Source organism: Pinus tabuliformis, chromosome X, assembly GCF_031772625.1.
Source record: "Pinus tabuliformis cultivar Carrire ecotype Pingquan chromosome X, CPIR1, whole genome shotgun sequence".
In the NCBI taxonomy this organism is placed as follows: Eukaryota; Viridiplantae; Streptophyta; class Pinopsida; order Pinales; family Pinaceae; genus Pinus; species Pinus tabuliformis.
In genome coordinates, this window is record NC_142308.1 from 1021435343 (window position 1) to 1021452086 (window position 16744).

The following is a 16744-nucleotide window of genomic DNA, read 5'->3' on the forward strand; positions in this document are numbered from 1 at the left end:
AAAGCCATTTTTCTCTTTTTTCTTCCAATTGTTGTGGTGTAAGCCTTGTAGGTTGTCGAAGGCTAAGAGAAACAACACTTCCATATTTATAGTTGTGAGGGGTAGACTTCCTTGTTGCCATAATTTTACTTTCCACTTTGTAACAAATCCCTTTTGCTCTTTTTTCTTCCAATTGTTGTGGTGTTGCTCTAAAGAAGGTGTTTCTCTTTGTATCCTCATATTGTGCTATCATTTCCTCCGTGAAAATTGACCACGTGACAAGTGTTTTACAAGAACAAAGCCCTTTATACCATAAAAGTTGATTCGGTTCTAAATAATTAGATGCAATACATACCTTTTGTAACAGTGGTACACCATGTAGATCAAAATATTTCTCCATCTGCAGTATCCAATTTACCAGATCCTTGCCATCAAACTTCCTCATATCGCCTTTTCTTGATTTTGGGAGCTCAACCTTGAAACGACTGTAACTTTGTAATATTGGATCTTCTAGTATTGAAATCATGACCTGCAGTAGACCTTTGTGTCCTCATTCCAATGCCACCAGTCTGATCGAAATTGGGTTCTCCAAGAAAGAGTTATGCACAGTCTCCCAAGATGACCTGATTATATACCTTTTTAGAAGAGAGAACTTGTATGAAGTGCCACATGTCACTGTTTTGACCTTCGGATCTAAAAAATATACACAGAAAATAACAGTCCGTCCTCTTTTTGTAACTTCTTACGAAATTTCAATTTGATGCTTAGAGAGATAGTTATGATGATTTTCCCTAGGTCACCTGTTTAGGATGTAATTCAGGCGTCTTCCAAACCCTAACTTCCTCAGATCATATATTCACAAATATAGCGAGACAAGATCTGAATTTCGACCGGAGGTTCAAATCGATTTCTTCGCAAATGGGTTTTTTTCTTAGCTTCCGAAACTTCGTATCAACAAAGTTATAGTGACAATTCCACGATGACCTGTTTTAGTTGCAATTATGGAGCTTGGAAAAACCATACCTTCCTCAGATCATATCTCTAAAAATATAGTGAGACAAGATCTGAAATTCGGACCCGAGGTTCAACGTGATTTTGCCTCAAATGGGTTTTTGTTTTAGCTTTTGAAACGTTGCAGAAAAATAGTTATAGCGAAAATTCCACAATGACCTATTTGGAGTAGCGAAACCCTAGAATCCAAAGCTCTGATACCAAATGTTATGGAACTAGCTCACAAAAATATAGAAAAGATAGATCAACGCCTTAGAAATAATCCTCTTCGAGGGGGAAACCTCCTTTATGTTACACAAATGAATAATTATTAGATGATACAAATGACAAGACCTCATTTCTATATATAGGAGTCTAAGGGGTCATAATATAATCAGAGCCGACATAACAATAATAATGTAAGGGCACAATAATAACAATAGTGGGCTTCTATGGGGCACGATAATAACAATCTGTGGACTACATGGGCACAAAAATATAATAAGGGGGTTGTATTAATAAAAATAAGGGGTTAGACTAGTACTATGGTGACCTAACAACAATAAACTTGAAGGAGCCTCTAACTTCAAAGCATGGAAGAAGATGATTGGTATTTCCCTAGAAGAACATGAACTTTTGAAATATGTCCAATGAAAAGTACCTCAACCAGATAAATATGATGATGAAGAGAAAGTGAAATTTAGGAAGGGTGAGATCAAAGCTCTAATAATTCTATTTGAATATCTTAAGGACCATCTAATTTCATTTGTTTTAGAATTGGCTACTACAAAGGAAGTAATGAAACTATTGTTAATTTGTACTAAATAACCAACATTAGTAAAAATATGTTTTTGAGGAATCAACTTCGTGATGAAAAAATGTCAATGGGCGAACCTATGGCTTCCTAATTCATGAGAATTGCACACATAAGGGATAATCTATAAAGCATTGGTGAATTCATTTCTAAATCTAAATTAATCACTACAACAATCAATGACCTACCAGATTTATGGGATTCATTTGCAGCTAGCATCAATGTTAGAAAGGATTCCCAAAGCTTTGAAGAATTGTGGTCCTCTTGCACTCAAGAGGAATCTAGACTTATAGCTAAAAGAGAAAAATACAAAGACACGATGAAGGATAATCTCAAGCATTTTTTGCAAGATCTAGAAAGGATAATGGTAAGAAGAACTTTTGTTTTAAAAATAAGAATGTAGGTAGAAGACCCAATCCTCAAGGAAAAAGAGACTTGTCTAAAGTCCAATGTTATGGATGTCACATGTTTGGAAATTATAGAAATAATTGTCCTGAATAATCAAAGGGTAAAAAGAGAAAGGTAAAGAATCATGCATCTACATTATAAGATTAGGAACATCCCAATAAAGTACTTTCATCCAGATTTCTATTACTTCTCTGCTCTTACAAGTTTTATTGAAGATGATGATACATGAGTTATTGATAGTGGTGCATCAAGGCACATGATATGAGATCTTGACCATCTCTCGAGTCTATCGAAATGAATTTCAACTCACAAGTTAGAAAATGGAGACCATATTAACTACCCTGTTGGAGGCATTGTATCTACATCTATCAACTAGTTGGAGTTGGGAGAAAACATTAATCTCAAAAACATATTGTATTTATTAGGTTTGAGAAAGAAATTAGTTTCCATTTCATGTTTAGAAGATAAATGTGATAGATTAGCATTTATTGATGGAAAAGTAGTTGTATGGCATAAAGGCTCTAGTATAGAAAATTCTAGAACCATTGGTATTCAAGAAGGAAGGTTGTATAGACTCCTAATTCAACCTCCTCAATCCTTTACACATTGATATCAATCCATGTGAACTATGACACAAATTTTCCTTCATTTATTCAAATGTTTTTAGGCATTACAAAGTGAAGGTATATCATTATGGAGTATGTAGAGGGTGTGATCTTGGAAAGAATGTTAAGCAATCATTCCCTAGTAGTGTCGTTAGTAGATGAAAATAAATTTAGGATCTAATCCATTATGCAATGTGTGTTCCCTTATTTGTAAAAATCTTAGTGTCTCTCCATATTATGTGACCCTTATTGATGACTACTCATGAAAGACATGGATCTATTTCATGAAGTCTAAAGATGAAGTATTAAACAACTTGCAAGAATTCAAGGCTGAGGTTAACAACCTATGAGAAAAGAAGATCAAGATTCTAAGATCCGATAATGGAGGAGAATACACTTCAAAAGGACTTGTTTCATTCTGTAATGGATATGCGATCAAGAGGGGGTTAATATTTCCATATAATCCACAACAAAATGGAGTAGCTGATAGGAATAATATGTGTATTGAAGAATCCATTAGGGATATCCTATATGATCAATACCTTCCCAAATTATTATGGGAAGACGCATCCATGACAATTGTATATTCAAAATAGAAGTCCTCACACAATTCTAGACTCACATGAATCTTGAAGAAGCATTCTCTGGTCAAAATCCAACAGTTGGCCATTTAAGGATCTTTGGTTGCCCTGTCTACATTCACATTCCTAATGAGAAAAGGAAGAAGCTTGACCCTTCACGGAACAAGGGAACCTTTGTTCGACATATTGAATCATCAAAATACTACATAATCTACATCCAAGATCAACGTTAGATTGAAGTAAGATGAGATATCAATTTTAATGAGAATGTTTCCTTTAAGAAGTCCAAAGAAGTCCCCATGGACTCTCATGACATACTCCTCATCACACATTTAGAGAAATCAAGAAATGAAAGAGGTATTCTGGGTATGCAGCTTTGATGACTAAGCTCATTAATTCTGAACCTTCTACTATGAAGAAGCAAAAATTTAGCACATTTGGAAGGACACGATGAAGGTAGAATATAAATCAATTATAAAGAATAATGTATGGGAGATTGTACCAAGGCTTGAAGGAAAGTCAGTTGCGACCTCCAAATGAATATATAAGATTAAGCATGTAGCATGTTAGGTTCCTATACCAATATGAGTCATAATTTTGAATGGCTAAAATTAAGCCTTGTAATATGTACATACCTTTGCTTTCTGCAAATTTTTTCCATATTAAAAAATAAAAGAATGAAAAGAGGGTATGTCCTAAAATAAAAATCAAAGGACAAAAAGCGTAAGAGAAGGTCAAAAAAATGAAAGTATATGAACCCCAAAAACAAAAGACCATGAGAGTGTGCAAGTCAAAATGACACTACTATTTACTTTTATGCATAATAATGATTGCATGCAGCTTGTTATTCATGCCACAATCCATGGTAATCAAACTATTTAATCTTGATTATGCCATGCTTTAAGTTTCATCTTGATAGTTAGAGAATAAAATCTAACCAAATTGTTTAATCTTGGCATATCATTAGATAGGTAGAGTAAATAAAAGGAGCTCATCAGTTTAATCTGAGCCCTTGGATGATATAAGGTTAGAATTAGATAGTTTCCTACTTTAAAAGAAAATGGATAAAGGTTTTCTAGCCTAAATGCACCCAAATAAAATGAAGAAAAAATGGTAGGATAAGTGGATGGGTAAGTAGAAGAAAGGTTGCAGAAGTATGTTGATTGATTAGACAAAAGCACACTGATCATCTTTCAACATATATTTCAAATGTGAATGGGCAATTAAGCATGCATAAGGTTTACAAAATCAATTAATTAACTTCCCCCATTCATTTCACCCCTTTACTTTACTAATTTCCCATAAATAAATTCAAAGTGCTCAAAAACCTTTAAGTCAAAGAGGCTCAGAGCATTTCTCTGACTTTTGGAGGGACCAGACCCTTGGCTTAATGACTTAAGGACAACAAGTACTATACTCCCCCTCATAAAAAATTCATCTCCCATCATTCCCCCTCATTTCCCTAAAAAACCCCTTTTCCTAAGGTTAAAACACTATTTGCCTAGGGAAAGTAATCACCCCCATGTAAAACCCCTTTTCCCAAAAACCCACAAAAGCACTTTAGCCTAAGTTATAATTCATATATGCGAAAAGCAAAAAAATCACTGAAAATTGTTGGGTTGTGTTATATTCTTTCCACGTAGTTAATAGGGGGTTTGAAGGGCACCCGAAACCCCACTTTATGGGGTACGGGGCAGCGCCTCGGAAAATTTTGGTTTTGGACCATATGTTAGGTTGGGCGGACCCACCTATGGTTTTGTGCATGATTTTCGCACATGTTTTTTGGATGCGATGGTTTTCGGTCCATGGTATTGGACGCGATGGTTTTTGGTCCATGGTATTGGATGCTTCAGCATGTATAAATATGTATTGTAACATTGAAAGGAACATAATGAAAAATCAAGTTGGTAGTCCCGGTTTTGGGATCTAGGGAAAAATCTCTGTGCATATGTGTTTTATGGGTTATGCTCTCACATTGTTTATTTTCTTTGTTTAAGAATTCGTATGCAGGTAATTTCTGTACAGGGTTAAAACCTACATTTGGTATCGGAGTTTTTTTGGCTTCAAGGGGACGCCTTTGTTGCTGAGGGGTTTCACTCGGGCCTGTGGTAGACCCTGTTCAGTGGGAGATCTGCGAGATCGATTTTGGTGGTGAAAGAAGATGGCGAGCAGTGGAAAGATAGAGATTGAGAAGTTCAATGGTCAGAATTTTGAGTTGTGGAAACTCAAGATGGAGGATCTGTTGGTGGATAAAGATCAGTGGATCGCGGTAGATCCGGGTACTAAACCATCGGGAGTGACCGATGAAGAATGGAAGAAGTTGGATCGGAAGGCAAAGAGCACAATACGATTGTGTGTCTCGGATTCAATATTGCTGAATGTATCAGGGGAAGCTACGGCAAAGGCTTTGTGGGTCAAGTTAGGGACTTTGTACCAATCTAAGTCTCTGGTGAATAAGTTGTTCCTGCAGAAAAAGCTGTATAACCTGAGGATGAAAGATGGAGACTCGGTGACAGAGCATCTGAATGCGTTTAATACTATGGTAAGTCAGTTATTATCTATTGATATTAAAATTTCAGATGAAGATAAGTGCATCAGTCTGTTGTGTTCTCTACCAGATTCGTGGGATAGTCTGGTTATTGCAATAGGTAGCAATGAAACTACTTTGCAGTTTGATGAAATAGTCTCAGCCTTGCTGACGGAGGAGATGAGACGGAAAAATATGGACAACTAGAATGGTGATGCCTTGTCTGTACGAGGACGGACCCAAAACAGAAACAAAAATAAATCATCGATTGGGAGATCTAAATCTAGAGGGAGATCTAAATCTCTAGGAAAACCTACAAAGGTGGTGTGCTAGAAATGCGGAAAGGAAGGGCACTTCAGAAGGGATTGTAAATCTAAAGCTCCTGATAAAGGAAAGGGATCTGATGAAGCTCCTTCTGTAGAGGCGAAAACCACCTCAGATGAAGGTGGGGATGTGTACTTGGCTTCTTCAAGTACACATGTAGATCATGAGGCATGGTTGATTGACTCAGGTGCATCCTTTCACTTCACTCCCCATAGAGAGTGGTTCTGCGAGTATGAGAAATACGATGGTGGTGATGTCTTCTTAGGAGATGATAGGAAGGCTAGAATCATTGGTCGGGGAAAAGTAAAGTTGAAGTTGCAAGGTGGAAGGGTTAGAACACTTCCGGGTGTTCTACATATTCCTGCATTGGCCAGAAATCTGATTTCTATAAGCAAGTTGGATGATGCAGGTGTAAAGACGGTGTTCGAGAAAGATACCTGCAAGATGGTTCGAGGAGCACTGATATTGATGCGGGGAGTTCGGATTGGAACTCTGTACAAGCTGCAAGGTAGCACTGTTGTTGATGGGTGCAATAGTTCTATGGTTCCTGAAAATGGAGTAGAAAATCTAGTGGTCTCTGGAGAGAAGACCATGTTGTGGCATCAAAGGCTTGGACATATTGGAGAGAAGGGCCTTCGAATACTTCATGGTAAAGGTATGGTAGAAGGTATGAATGATAGCTCTCTGGATTTTGATTTCTGTGAAAATTGTGTGTATGGGAAGCAAAATCGGGTGAGTTTCCCCTCTGGTGGTAAGAGGACGAAACAAATATTAGAGCTTGTGCACAGTGATGTGTTTGGACCTGTGAAGATTCCATCACTGGGTAAGTCTGTGTACTATATCATTTATAGATGACTTCTCAAGGAATACATGGATATATTTCCTTAAGAAGAAATCTGAAGTCTTTGACAGGTTTAAAGAATTTAAGGCTCTGGTGGAAAATCAGACAGAGAAAAAGAAGCAGTGGATTCAGAGGATGGAAAACTCTGGAAAGAGGCCATGGTCGATGAAATGGCATCTTTGCACAAAAATGAGGCTTGGGATCTGGTGGAGTTGCCAGCTGGAAGGAAACCCATTGGCAGCAAATGGGTGTTCAAGAAGAAGACAAATGCAGAAGGAAAGGTGGAGAAATACAAAGCTCAGTTGGTAGCAAAAGGTTATTCCCAGGTGTCGGGAATTGATTTTGGTGATATTTTTTCTCCTGTTGGCAAGGTAACTTCTATTAGATTACTTTTATCTGTTTCTGCTGCTTTTGATTTTGAGGTAGAACAGATGGATTTGAAGACAACATTTCTTCACGGGGATTTGGAAGAGGAAATATACATGAAGCAACCTGAAGGCTTTGCAGTGAAGAGTAAGAAAGAACTGGTATGCAAGTTAAAGAAGTCTCTGTATGGGATAAAACAGTCACCAAGGATGTGGTATCAGAAATTTGATACATTTATACGGGGACTTGGCTTCACCAGAAGCAAAGCAGATCATTGTGTGTATTTTAAATTAATCGGTGACCGTATTATTTATCTGGTCTTGTATGTGGATGATATGTTGCTGGTTGGAAATGACAAAGAAATTATCCAGGATTTGAAGACCCAATTGTCCTCCAAATTCGACATGAAAGATCTTGGTGCTGCAAACTATATTTTGGGCATGGAAATTAAAAGAGATCGGTCAAAGAGGAAGCTCTGGTTAAACCAGAGGAAGTATGTTGAGACAATACTCCAGAGGTTTAATATGCAGGATAGTAAACCAGTGAAGGTTCCTATTCCTGTAGGTGTGAGGTTATCTGCTAAACAATGTCCCAAGACACAAGAAGAGGAAGAGGACATGTCCCGTGTTCCATATGCAAGTGTAGTCGGTAGCTTGATGTATGCAATGGTCTGTACTAGACCAGACATTGCACATGCAGTGGGAGTATTGAGCAGGTTTATGTCAAAACCTAGGAAGGAGCATTGGACAACAGTGAAGCGGGTTTTCAGGTATTTGCGTGGCACTAGTGATTATGGTTTGTGCTACCAAGGAAGACCAGGATTGGACAGAGTGTTGGATATTCATGGCTTTGTTGATGCAGACTGGGCTGGAGATCTGGATCAGAGAAGATCTACAAGTGGGTATGTGTTTAACCTATTTGGAGGTGCAGTCAGTTGGATGAGTAAGAAACAATCTGTAGTGGCACTATCAACTACAGAGGCAGAATACATGGCAGCCACTCATGCAAGAAAGGAAGCAGTTTGGTTGCAGAGATTGTGTTCAAGTATGGGGTTAGTACAGGGAGCTATAAGAATAGACTGTGGCAGCCAAAGTGCAATTTTCTTGGCAAAGAACCCTGCTTATCATTCAAAGACAAAGCACATTGATGTTCAATATCACTTTGTGAGGGATATGATAGAAGACAGAAAGGTGTTGCTGGTAAAGGTGGCACTTTGAAGAATACTGCAGATGCATTGACAAAATCTGTGAGCTCTAAGAAGTTCTCTTGGTGTAGAGAAGCAATGGAAATCTTAGGGCTGAAAAAATGACTAAGCTCTCCTGTGGCCCCCTGTGGAAAGAAAACAACAAGTGGGAGATTGTTGGGGTGTGTTATATTCTTTCCACGTAGTTAATAGGGGGTTTGAAGGGCACCCGTAACCCCACTTTATGGGGTCCAGGGCAGCGCCCCGTAAAATTTTGGTTTTGGGCCATATGTTAGGTTGGGCGGACCCACCTATGGTTTTGTGCATGATTTTCGCACATGTTTTTTGGACGCGATGGTTTTCGGTCCATGGTATTGGATTCTTCGGCATGTATAAATATGTATTGTAACATTGAAAGGAACATAATGAAAAATCAAGCTGGTAGTCCCGGTTTTGAGATCCAGGGAAAAATCTCTGTGCATATGTGTTTTATGGGTTATGCTCTCGCATTGTTTATTTTCTTTGTTTAAGAATTCGTATGCAGGTAATTTCTGTACAGGGTTAAAACCTACAAAAATACATTATTCTTAGTGCAATTCATTTCTGTCATTTTCATATTAATTTCTAACTTTTATATATTAATTCCCGAAAACCCACCATCCCGTATATATATAGCTCCTATATATAAAATAACCCCACCCATTAGTTTTAAATATAAACTATATTACTACCCCTTATCCCTCAAAAATATTAAAATCTCGCCCTCAATCATTAACCCCAATTAAATCCTTCGTTAATCACCCCGACGACATAATCCCGCCTTAATCCGTCATTAACCCGATACCGCTGCACTTAATCGCTCGTCGGGCCCCCCACTACCCTCTGTGTAGTTTCCCCGCCCGATCATCGTACGATCACTTCTCCCCACATCTAATGGCTCTTATCCATATCAGGCCAACCCATCCGCCGAACTATACCCACCCGAAAAAGTGGTTTTGCCACCAGCCCCCAATGCTATGTGTTTGCCAATGAGTGGAATCAGGCAACCCCTACCGAATACCACCAAGCCCACAAAAGTGGTGCGAAATAAACCACTTACCACCCTCTCGCTAAATGACAAAACCGTCTACTGTTCACTTTGCGCCAAAATTCAAAAAAATAAACCTTTACCCGTTTGAACACGAAAACCCCAGTGTTGCTCATTTTCACCTATTTGTGCAGTAAAACCCTGTGTAACCCTTCTGCGCCACCTGAAGCCTTTGCTAACCAATTCAATCATGGTTTACCTCCCGAAAGCAATTTTGACTCACTCCATAGACCTATAAAGCTCGATAAAGCCATTAATGACCCTCCTTGTCAACCCAACATTTTCCTAACAGTTTGTTTTATTTTATAGGCGATCAAAAGACTGCAACCTTGGATAAACAGTCTTAATACTAGATATAAGCCCTGTTTACTCTGAGATTGTTATCAAATCTATTCAAATAGAGATGGAAAATAAAATATACAGTCAAAAGACAAGCAGAGGAAACATGGAACTAAATGATTTACTATTGAAATAGACAGTAAAAACCTAGAATATACAGTGAAGGTAAAATGACACAGTAAATAATAGTCAAAGTGTATCAGGGTTAAAGAGTATTAGATTGAAGACCAAGTCAAGTAAAGCAGCTAGCATGAAGACAAACAACAGGGAAGACAGTTACAAAGCATACAGATTCATGTTAAAGTGAAGATAGATGAAAAAATAGAGCGGTAAAAGTAAACAGTAAAAGTAAACATGGAGGTAGTAAGGGTTAAATAGAGATGAAAACACTTTCACCAGAAACAATTAAGTTTATCCAAAGTAAAAGTGAAAAATAGTTAAAAGAAATTTAAGGTTAAAAGATGAAATCAGAGCAGAAATGGTACATTCTTCAAAAATTTCCTGTTTAAGTCATAGTTTTTCAAAAACTAGTTTAGCCAATCCAAGATGAATTTTGAGAAACTAGAGGAGGTTTGTGTTCCTAAAGGGCTAATCTACAAAAACCTATCTCACTTTTTACACAGGTATTACCAAAATTGAGATAAGTGCATGTCTTCACAACCTATTTTTCGGACTGTGCAAAGTCCTGTTTTTGACATCTTTTTGCAGAGAATATTGTGAATAGCGGGAGCTGAATTTTGGGAAACTGAGAGAGATTTATCTCAAACACATACTTATCTACAATAACCTCTTTCATGTTTTACATATCTATCTCGGATTGAGATATACAAAGGTATTAATTGAACCTAATTTTGCTGAATTGCTGGGGCAGAATGCACAAAGAAAGGATGCAGTCAGTGACTTGGATGCCTCATCATCAATTAAGAGTTGCTATCAAATTCGACTTTCTCTTATTTTTCACCCTCAATCCATAAATATAGTGCCAAATAGATTCAATAGTTTTGAATGTCCTTTATTTAAGTTCTATTAATGTAAAGCAGTTTGAGATATTTGTAAAACCAATCTTGTTATTTTTTCAAGATATTTCAGTTTAGAATTTGTATAAATAATTCTTCATTTGAAGTATTTTGGTGTGGATTCCAAGACATTTCTATAGACTTTTTCTCTCAAATCAGAGTTATATTATATCAATGACTGGATTGGCTTGTTGGATCAAGGAATAAAGATCAGATATTTTGCAGGATTCTTGTGTAAAGTGAAATACAAATAAGTATTCTCCTATGTTCAATGTTATTTTCCTTATGTTTTTTCCATAATCTTTTGTGTAAATTTCTAAAATCTAAATGTATAACAAGGAATGATATTTCAGAAATTGCTTAAATGCACTTTGTCTTGACTATTTTACATTCTGAATGTTTTCTCCTAAACTATCTTAGCTAGGGAATTCTTAACTGCTCCTTAGCTTCCGTAGTTTCTCCTCTGATCTATAGCAAAGGATTCTTAATTTCCCTTTGTTCATGATCACCCTTTGTTCTTCATTCTGATCCCGGTCCAAGGATTCTTAAGTGCCCTTTCACCCTGGTTAGAATCACTTCACCCATTAGGCCTAAATATTTGCATTTTTCTTTGCTAGCCTGCCTTGTGAACATTCCCTTTAATGATCTGGTCCAGTTATGCTATCCATTTGTTGACTCCATAGCCCAATGGCTTGAAGACCTAGTTCTATCCATCTGCTCCAAGAATTTCACCACCCAATGTTCAACACAAATCAAAACCCCCCTGAACTTTCATAACTAGTCTAATATCCCATCAAACAAAGCTAAATCATATAGAGAGAGCCCTCTCTAGACTTAGGTTGGCTAGAGCCTAAGCCTAAACACTGGTTTGTGGTTACCCCGGTGATCTCTTTCCTCAACCTTGGGAAATTATTGGGTGATAAGATAGCAAATGGAATCATTCACAAATACAAGGCTATATTTGTAGCTAGAGGATTCTCCTAGAAAGAGGGAGAAGATTATGATGAAACCTTTGCTCTAATTTCCAGATAAACAATTAATCCAGATCGTTTTATTTCAAGGATACATTCAAAATTAAATATAAAATAACATGATAACCATAAGTGTGTATATATTAAAGAAGAGGAAAAACATGGCAACCATAAAAAACAAGAGCGCAAACAACTTGATAACAAAGTTCACCTGATGTGGGCTACCTCTCTGGGCCCTTCTCAAAGTGGAGAGACCTTTGCATTAATATCAACAAAAATCAAAATGCATACATGGTAAAAATTACACCTTATACCTCCAATTATAGGGATGGATTGAAAATGCACTACTCTGATGAAGAAACATACTACACAATTGAATTCCTAGTGAAAATTGTAAAATTTGACTATAAACATGACCTAATTATGTCACTGTGACTTCTGGATATCTAGGGAATCTAAAGATTCCATGCAAGATTCTCTATAGAATATTCCCTACAAAGATTCATTGAATCTATCTCGAAAAGGGAACCCAAAGGGGCGTGGTTCTGTCATGGGTAGGGTTCAACATGCAGGTTCCATCAGTTGGAGTGCGTAGTTTTGTTCCTCCTTGGTGCTGAATGATATTGTTCAAATATATGAGTGTGGGTATTGTTAACAAAGCCAACGGTTGGCGCAAGTGGCCACCATGGGTTGGCGGGTCCATTTCCAATGTGGTGGTCACAAGTTTGACCTGTGGACCATTCAATGGCTATTAAAATTTTAATATAAAAAAAAATTTTGACGGTTGGTTTTTGGTTTTTGTTTTGGTTTTGGCATTGCAGCGACTGTGTTAGGCGGGTTCAACTCCCGCCAACATAACATATAGTCAGTTGTTGGCCATTCTATATTGTGTATATATATATGATTTGACTGGGGTCGAAGAATCTGCTAGTTGGGTGGCTCGCTGGCCAATTTTTATTATTATTTTGAATTTGAGCTCGCCAAAATGGCTATCGAAATTTTAGGGGTTACTAGACAAATTAAATAGGTGACAATTTCATCCTTTCATTTTTCCATGAAGTGCCAAATTTTCGCTCAGTTAGCGAAAATTATGGCTGCCAATTTGGCACCACATGGTGCGTTCTAATTGGTCCATACCATTGACTAGGATGTTGACTGTGTTGCTAACATCATTTGCCACATGTCATCCCTTGATTGGCCAGTCTGCTAACCATATTGCCGCATCATCATGATGAAATCAACATCTGTACTATTGACATTAGCTGCCACGTGGTAGTTTGTGGGTCATGCCTACAAAAAATTTATTTGTTTGTCAAAAACTTTAGCAGGCCATAACTTTCACATGTTGTGTCTGTTACACTAAAAAATGTCACCACGACTATTCACAGTTAGGATGGCTCTATCAACAGTCATGCTACCCTCTTAGGCAAGTCTTATGCCTCTGCTCTCCATGTCAAACTCCAAAAAAGAGAGAAAGTCTTTCTAAATGTATTTATCTCTGGGGACGCAGGTTCTCTCAACCTTACCTGCGGGGACGCACCCAATGTTCACAAAAGCTGCGTCTTTGGACGCTCTGTATGTAAAGGGGCAGGTGCGTCCCCCTGTAAAGGTTAAAATGCGCAAGTTTCATCTTTAAAAAGTCACTTGTGGTCATTTCTAGAGCATTCTAGAAGGTTGTTCGACGTGTATTGAGCGCCTCCAGATGGTTCATGCACTCCTACCAAAGAGGAACTTATCCCATCAATAAGGGAGCTATCCCATCCAAAGAGGGGATTATCCCATTGATGGTGGACCTGATTAACTTCCTCTTGAGCACTATAAATACAGGCATTGGGCCAGAAGGAGAGGAGGTTGGAAGCTATACATTTCTAAGGGTAAATGCTGCAGGAATTAGGACTCCCATTTAGAAGCTTGTGAGGAGAGATTGCCATCTTTGCTTGTTCTATTTGGAAGTGGGTGAGCTTTGTCAAAGTAAAGGAGAACTCTTGATGGACCCTGGGAGGGACTTGCACAACACCAAGGCTCAGGTTGTATTTGTTCCTTTTGTTACCTATTAATGCAAATGAGTCCATTCTTCTCAATAACTTGTTATTTATGAGTTGTTTCATGTACTCCTTGGTCTCTATGTTAAATATGTTTTATTCTATGAGATTATCAAGTGCTATTTAATCGTTTGATTGTTAGTGTATGCAGGTTTCAAAGTGAAGGAGGAGCTCATCTGGATCAGTGGAGCTGGACTGCTACAACAACGTTGGACTACAGGTAGGATCTAAACACTTGATTTCCCATATAGTAAATGCATGTTTAGAGAAGGATTGCTCTTGTTTGTCTTGTTTGTCACTAGAGAGTCTTAGGCTCCTAGGGAGGTTGGTTGTGTCCGCACAATCGACTCTTTCCGCCTGACAAATTGGCGACTCCATTGGGGACTCCATTGATGTGAAAGTATTTTCCTTTGTATGAACTTTGCTCTGAGAAAATTGGTTTATTTTTCTGGTTTTTGGCTCTGTGACTTTGTTTTTGGGTGGGTTAGCTTAGAGTTAGATTCCTTTTAGTTTTTCTTGAATTTTCCAGTAGGACGCACCCTCTGAGCATTGCACAGTGCGTCCCTGGACGCACTGTCACTGTGTACACAGAGCGGGCCTGCACCTGTTCTAATGGGTTGCCTGCGTCCCCTGCTAAAATTTGAGAAAATTCCATTTTTTGCATTTTTTCTCTTAGATTTTGCTTTTTCTTAGTTTTTACTGCCCAGATCCATTAGTCTCTTGTCAACGATCTTCACCTAAGCTTGTTTCATTGGCATTCCTGCTTTAAGCTTTCATCAATTGGGTGTTTTGAGTCTCTTTTTTGAGTAATTCTTGATTTGATTTCCTTTGGTCATTACTTAGAGGTTTGTCTCAGTCCTTTCACAATTTTGCATCTTTTTGCTTTCGTTTTTGGCTAAATTGTGTATGAGTGTTAATCGCCTTTGAGTGTTTTTATTTTTGATCTTTGGAACTCTCACCCAATTTTCTCAATTTGCACTTGATTGGTTCTTAGATCACATTAGAATCGTCTTGTGTTTGAGAATTCTCTTGCATAGATCACATTTGCGTAATTAGAATTCTCATTTTCAGAATATAAATGAAAAATGTGCATAGATTACATTTGCATACTTTTCAAGTGAATTGTGCTTAGATTACCATTGCATAGTTTACATTCTGAAAAATTAATCGTAGATTTAGATCAGTTTTCTTTGATTTGAATTTACACAAAAATAAAAATAAAAAAAATGGTTTGGAATTGATTTGCATTAGTTTTTCTTGATGAAATTAGTGCATTAGAGAATTTGTTATATTTTCTCTTAGTGATCAATTTTTTGCATTGTTGGAAGTGAATGGAAACTCTCTCCTTACTTTAATTAGGATTCATTTGCATTCAGTTGAGTCGGGTCATAACACCATTGGTTTCATCTCCATTTACCCATTTGAGTAATAACAACCTTAATAACACAGCGCTTAATTAAAATTCATCTAGTAATTTTTACATTTCTAGGGCTCTGAAACACCAACATAGCTTAGGCTAGTGTCTTGGAGTAGGAGAGTAATTAACTCTCCAAGACAGCAAAACCAAACAAGTAGCTCATCTTGTGGTAGGATAAATCCAACTGTTTCATTTGTACTCTGGGAAAGCTCCTCTTAAAGGAGAAGCACGAGCTCGTGTCCGAACCAGTGAGGGGATCAATCCTCCCTCGTTGGGAACGACGCCAGACACGCAAGTATTACAAACGGTAAACCTCGGATTAACCATTGTCGAGGAGCCAGGGGTCGCTTGTCGGTAAACCTTGGATTATTGTCAAGGAGCCGGCAAGGGGATTGAGCTTGATACTCTGCCCTTGCGTGCTGTCGGAGTGTAGACTGTTCCCCCAGGTGCATTTGTTGCTGTTGGTAACCTTAGTGACCATTATCTTTAGGATTCTACCGAGGTGACGGTGGAGGGAAGATCCCACTATACCTGGAGCAGACATCGGCTAGACTCACTTGGATTTTCTGAGGGGTTCACTTCACTCGAGACGGTTAAAGTGGAGGAACTTGGTCCAGTCTATTCATTAAGCAGGTTGCCGGGGTAACTGTTCCACCCACCACTTCTGTACTGAATTCGGCAATGTTGGGTTTCATCACCAACTAGTGTTTTCGGTCCGGAAGGTTACTGTTTGTGTATGGTTTGACTCCTAGATTTGATAGCGCATGTTAATTTGTTTGTTTTTACTTTTAGAGACCATAGGTGTGAATCGTGAATTTTAATTGTTAGGTGTGAATTGTTAATTTTAGTTTTAAGATTGTTAATAAAATTCACTGAAGTTGAATATACTGGCAAATGTTCCGGAATTTATCAACCTAGGAACCCCTCCTAATGAGAATCCTAGTACTTTTCCTTACTTTGGAAATGTTGGTCCTCCTTATATGGCTACTTTGTCATTACCTGGATTTACAATAGGATTACCGATATGGTTATTTTCAACTTCATTGGCCCAAAATACTCCAATTTTTCCATCTCAACCGGATGCTTCACCTCAACAGATTTCACCATCTCAACATCACCAACCTTCTGTTGACCCTTTACCTTCTTCGCCTAATTTTTCTTCCTCCATTTCTTCCTCTTCGCCTGGTAAAAGCCTTGATGCTAGTAACCAGGAGGTTAAGAAGAAGAAGAAAGGGAAGAAGAAGAAGAAGAAGA